The sequence below is a fragment of the Salmo salar genome, chromosome 15, assembly GCF_965601325.2.
Source record: "Salmo salar chromosome 15, fSalSal1, whole genome shotgun sequence".
Classification (NCBI taxonomy): Eukaryota; Metazoa; Chordata; class Actinopteri; order Salmoniformes; family Salmonidae; genus Salmo; species Salmo salar.
In genome coordinates this window covers 63,961,395-63,967,869 of record NC_138305.1, presented here as the reverse complement: position 1 = coordinate 63,967,869, position 6,475 = coordinate 63,961,395, and positions in this window count along the sequence as shown.

The following is a 6,475-nucleotide window of genomic DNA, read 5'->3' as shown; positions in this document are numbered from 1 at the left end:
TGGTGATTTGAGTAGACGTCATGTGGGGGCGATGCCCATTAAATTGCAATTTCCCACCTTTGGGGAAAAAGGATGACAGTCCTGATCCGCTAATGTATCTGGAAAGATGTCGTGACTTTCTTGCCCTCAATCCCATGGCTGACGAAGAACTCCTTGCCACATTGAGGAATGTATTGCATGGAACAGCTCGAGACTGGTGGGATGTGGCACGTCTCACCACTACCTCCTGGGCTGACTTTGAGGCCAAGTTTTCCTCTGCATTTCTGTCTGAGGACTACACAGATGAGCTGGCAGACAGAGTCAGGAATCGAGTGCAAAGAGAGAGAGTATCCGTGACTTTGCATACGGTTACCACTCCCTGTGCAGAAGGTGGACACCTGGCATTGAGGAGGAAGAGGTCATTAAATTGATCTTGAAGAACATCAACCCACTACTAGCCAGTCAACTCAGAGAAAGAGTCACCACTGTTGATGGACTGGTTCGCCTGGGACAGCAGTTCGAGAAGGACAGAGAATGCCAACAGCAATATGAACAGAGAAAGAAACAGACACCCAAACCGTTACCCAAGCCAGACCATCAACAACAGCCAGAGTCTCCAGCCAAGACCCCTCCCATGTTCTGTTGGAGATGTAGCCAAAAGGGACATTCTTCAGCTACATGTCCAAGACCGTATCAAGTAAACCCTTCCAGAAACCACAAATCACAACAGGCAAACACACCTAACTCCCTTCGCAGGAACGACCATCCTACTCTGGGTGTTTTGAACAGAGCTGAAACCCCAAGAATCACTGCCTACGCCCCCCCATCGACATCCCCTTCCTTTCAGTTAATACCGCACCAACTGGTGGTACCCCTGTCCATAGGTCCATGGACAGGAAGAGCCATCCTGGACACTGGGTCATCCTACACACTGCTCAATGAGAAACTGTGGAAGGAGGTTAAAGGTCCACAATACAACTTGAAGCCGTGGACAGAAGGTCCACTCTATCTGGCTGATGGTGAGCCTAAATGACCACTTGGATGGAGTGAGGTAGAGTTCCGCCTGTGTAACTACTCCTATATGATTCCTTTTGTTATCCTACAAACCAAGAACCTTGCTTTTCCTGTCGTGTTGGGAATTGATTTCATGTAACTTCAGTGGTGTCCAGATTGATATCACACACAATTGCTACTGGTTTCCATACAATCCAAGCAAGAAGCATTTCTTCCAGTCAGAAGCTACAAAGTTATATGATTGGGGTCCAAATGTGGCAGTCTTCTCTGCCATTGCTCCTGTACCACTAACCCTCGATAATCCTTCTGATGATCTCCTTTTACAGGCTGTGAGAAGAGCTCAGCTGGAACAGCCAGAGGAGTTGAGGCTGTTGGAACAGCTGCAGAATAACGCTGATGTATGTACTTCAAAGCTGGGACGTACCGGGCTCCTGAAGCACAAAATATTCCTTACACAGGAAATGCCGATCAAGCAGAAGCCATATCGTTTGTCCCCAGCGAAGCTAATCATCCAAAAGGGACTCATTAATGATATGTTGACACAAGATATAATTGAACATTCATCCTCTCCCTGGGCTGCTCCTGTTGTCCTCATCCCAAAAAAGACCGGTGGTCTTAGATTTTGTGTGGACTATAGGAAGACCAACCAGGTTTCCCAGACTGATGCCTATCCTCTTCCCACCATCCAAGAGATCCTGAAGTCATTGTCTGGCGCGCTTCTGTTCACTACCCTTGACCTCAATAGTGGCTATTGGCAGGTTGATATGGACCAGGAAAGCAAGGACAAGACTGCTTTTGTCTGTGCTGAGGGCTTGTTTTCCTTTAAGGTGATGCCTTTTGGATTAAAGAATGCACCTGCCACTTTCCAAAGACTCATGGAGATTGCGTTAGGTGAGCTCAAAGGGAAGATCTGTTTCGTCTACCTGGACGATATAATTATCTACTCCCAGAACAGAGAACAACACTTTCAAGATCTTCAAGCAGTGTTGGACAAGCTAAGGGAAGCTGGTCTGACATTGAACATGAGGAAGAGCAACTTCTGCCAAACCTCCCTGAAGTTCCTTGGCCATATTGTGTCTTTTGACGGCACTCATGTGGATCCTGCAAAGACCAAGGCGGTACAAGATTTCCCTGTCCCAACCACACTCAAGGCCCTTCAACGGTTCCTTGGGATGGCTGGATGCTACCATCGGTTTGTGTCGAACTTCTCCCAGATGGCAGAACCCCCTCAACGCATTGAAGCGAAAAGGTGCGAAATTCCGATGGACGGCAGAGTGCCAGACTTCTTTTGAAACCCTGAAACGACACCTCGTCACACCTCCCATTTTGGGTCATCCCAACTTTGATTGCCCCTTTGTTGTTTACACTGATGCAAGTGATGTTGGACTTGGTGCTGTCCTAGTCCAACAGACTGGACTTGGCACTGAAGAAGTGCTAGCGTTCGCCAGTCGAACATTGAATGGAGCAGAACGGAACTACTCCACAACCGAGCAAGAGTGCCTTGCAGGTGTCTGGGCTTTGGAAAAGTGGAGGTACTACCTGGAGGGAAGACACTTCACTGTGGTCACTGACCATTCCTCCCTTGTGTGGGTGTTCAAGACCAATAAACCAAGCACCAGACTCATCAGATGGGCTCTACGGTTGCATGAGTTCACCTTTGCAGTAGAATACAGGAAAGGAAAATACAACACTGTTCCAGATGCCTTATCCAGAGCTCCTGCTGGTGGTAATGGTGGCCCTCATCTTACATGTGCTACTGTCCTGTCAAGAAGTCGAGACTCACCCAAAACTGACTTTCCCATCTCTGATGAGGCCATTTGGAAAGCCCAACAGGATGATCCAGAAGTACAGGCTTTGTACCAGACTATTCTGGAAGATGGAGAAAAGATGGTCAATCCTACCACCAAGCTGACCATCATTGAAGACAAAGTCTACCGAGTTGTACAACTACCTCACAGAACACTCTACCAAATGTACATAGCTGAAACTCTACGCCTTCAACTGCTTCAACATTTCCATGAAGACCCGTTAGCTGGTCATTTGGGCAGGTTCAAAACCTACAAGCGGTTGCAAGCATTACTGTACTGGCCACATCTGAGCATGGATGTGAAGTCACACATCCGAAACTGTCACGTTTGTCAAATGTACAAACCAGAAGGTAGAAAGCCTGCGGGTAAGTTGCAGCAAACTGTGGTTACCCGACCTTGGGAAATGTTAGGAGTGGATTTGATGGGTCCATTTTCTAGAAGCTCCAATCAGAATATGTACATGGTTGTTTTTATTGATTACTATTCCAAGTGGGTGGAGCTCTTTGCCCTGCGTCAGGCCACAGCAAGGACTGTCTCTAACATCCTTACGAAAGAGATCCTGACTCGCTGGGGAGTGCCTGATTACATCCTGTCTGATCGAGGTTCCCAATTCGTCTCTGATCTCTTTGAGGAGACCTGCCAAAGATGGAACCTGAGACAGAAGTTGACCACGGCCTATCACCCACAGACCAACCTCACTGAGAGAGTTAATCGAACCTTGAAGACAATGGTTGCTTCCTATGTAGGGACCCAGCACAAACACTGGGACAAGAACCTTCACGAGTTTCGATTTGCCCTGAATTCTGCTGTGCAAGAGTCCACTGGAGTCACACCTGCAGAGCTGAACCTGAGTCGTCCCCACCGAGGACCCTTGGAGATGGTGTTACAGCCCCAGCAGGTTACTCCAGACGCTGCTTGCTATGACCAGCTAGTCCATCTCCACGAATTGAGAGCTCTTGTCTCAAAGAACATGATCCAGGCTCGACTCAAGCAGAAGAGAAATTATGATAAGAAGAGACGAGACATGCAGTTCCAGCTTCGTGATCGGGTGTGGCTTCGCTCTCATCCTTATTCAAGAGCTGAACAATTCTTCTCGGCCAAGCTCGCTCCTAAATGGCAAGGACCATATAGGATTGTGGAGCAGAGAGACCCTTTGAACTACCGAGTGGTGAAAGAGGACACAGGGGAAGATATGCGCGTTGTCCATGTCTCACGCCTTAAGGCCTGTTACCGCTCGGCTGAGGAATTGGAGGAGATTGAGCGCCGCAAGGTCCTGGAGATCTTTGAAGAGGAAAGTGAGGAGACTTTTCTCGGATTCCCAGACCCAGAAGTCTCTCGCGTTAAGGCCTGTGACCCCTCGGCTGAGGAGTGTGAGCGCCAAAAAGTAATGAATATTTTTGTAGAGGAAAGTGAGGAGGAGACCTTTCTCGGTTTCCCCGACCAAGATGTGCCTTCCAGGGCAATGGTCGGCTTTTTCCAGGGGAGGGGGTGTGTGACGGCCCTGAATTTTCCTGAACCGTCTCAGTGCTTCTCCTTCCAATAGGGCGCTTTCCCTTTAATTCTCAATTAAATAGTGCTTCTCCTTCCAATAGGGCGCTTCCCCTTTAATTCCCAATTAAATAGCCAGCATCAGCTGCGCAAAAGTGGGGTTGTGATGGAAACGTGAATGAGGATGTGTTCAACCCTCAGTTCTGAAGCTTCTCTCTTCCGTTTGTTGTGTTGCTTTAAAAGTGTGCTTTGTGTAGCCTAATAGCAAGTCTACCCAGGATCGGATCCACTCTTTGCGTTGGTGGACTACACCTCTCCGTTGTTTTTCGTGGCCTTTCTCCGCTGGAGATCTGTCGGTGGATTGGCTTGTCTGACTGACTGACCGACTGACTACAACCTTTTTGTATACGGTATTTCATTTGTTTTGGTGTGATGTATACCGTGATGATTTATGTAGTTAGTTGTGAGGACGTATTAAGATTTGATATGCTTTATAAGTGTGTGTGGTAAAATATTTGTTATTTTGATTGTATGATTGACACTGGGTTTACGCTACACTAGGATGAACGGACAAACATTGCGTGACTAAGGTCACTTGAGTTCCCTGATCTTATTTACCGGGCTGGACTCTTTTTTTTTTAGGCCTGAGGTACAGGACATTTCTGGAGGAACTAGAGCTGTTTAAAGCTCATTATTGTTGTGTGTGTGTGTGTGTGTGTGTGTGTGTGTGTGTGTGTGTGTGTGTGTGTGTGTGTGTGTGTGTGGTGTGTGTGATCATTTATGTTGTTACAGTTTCTCAGTCGCTTTGGTGCATTTCTTAGATCAAAAGTGCCATTCTTGATACTACTTGTACAAATTCCAAATCATCTAGTCACTTGTGCACATAATTAAAGCAATGTCTTATTCCTTTGAACAAATTGCAATTGCTTTTGTACATATTGCAATTGATGATGTACAAGTGTCAGCTTTTTTCCACATTTTCAATTGCTCATGTCCTGTTGATCAAAATATAGTAGATGGTTCTCTGTTGAATAGTCTTACCCCTCAAAACATCTAGGCATTAGTTCCTTGCATAAGCCATTACATGCAAAATTGTTGAACTATTTGTCATAAACTGTCAAGCATAGTTTTACACATTTCTATTAGACCTTTTGTACAAAAACGTGAATTGATGAATGGTGCAGGTGAAATTGACCCTCACTCATGAAGGAATGTAAAGTGTTAGTTCAATCAACCAGTTGTCTAAATTGCTCAAAGGTGCATCTCATGAAGAATCAATTGGCAAGCATATATAGACAGACCACAACACAGAGTTGCAATTTTCCAATAATGGATGGACCAGGAAACGAACAGGGTCAACAGCCAAGAGGAGGAAGAAGAGGAGCAAGGATGCGTGGTGGAAGGCAAAACAGAGGAAGAGGCAGAAGAGGACATAGGCGCATATCTGATGACATAAGGGCCACTATTGTAGACCATGTTGTCAATCATGGCCTTACAATGGCTGAGGCGGGTCGAAGGGTGCAGCCGAATATTGGGAGATCAACCGTGTCCTCAATAGTTCAAAAGTTTTGAAGAGAGAACAGGTATGTCCACCAATGTACAGTGCACAGTTACTGTATATAAGCTGTATACTGTATACTTCCTACAATGCTTCATATTACAGTAGTCCACTTGTATTTCACAGCATTCAGAAATATACTCTATACAGATACATACTGCACCTTACATGCACCCACCTGTATGTTTTACAGTAAAATGTGTGTTCGCATAGACAAAAACTATGTAAAAGTGTGCGATGCATCACTGCATTTTTCCCCACATAGGACTGCAAGATTACCTCAAACCGGTGGCAGAGGACGCCTTTTCACACCTCAACAGGAGAAGGCTATTTGCACCATGGTCCGAGCAAACAATGCCATGAGACTCAGGGAAATACACTGCTCAAAAAAATAAAGGGAACACTTAAACAACACAATGTAACTCCAAGTCAATCACACTTCTGTGAAATCAAACTGTCCACTTAGGAAGCAACACTGATTGACAATAAATTTCACATGCTGTTGTGCAAATGGAATAGACAACAGGTGGAAATTATAGGCAATTAGCAAGACACCCCCAATAAAAGAGTGGTTCGGCAGGTGGTGACCACAGACCACTTCTCAGTTCTTATGCTTCCTGGCTGATGT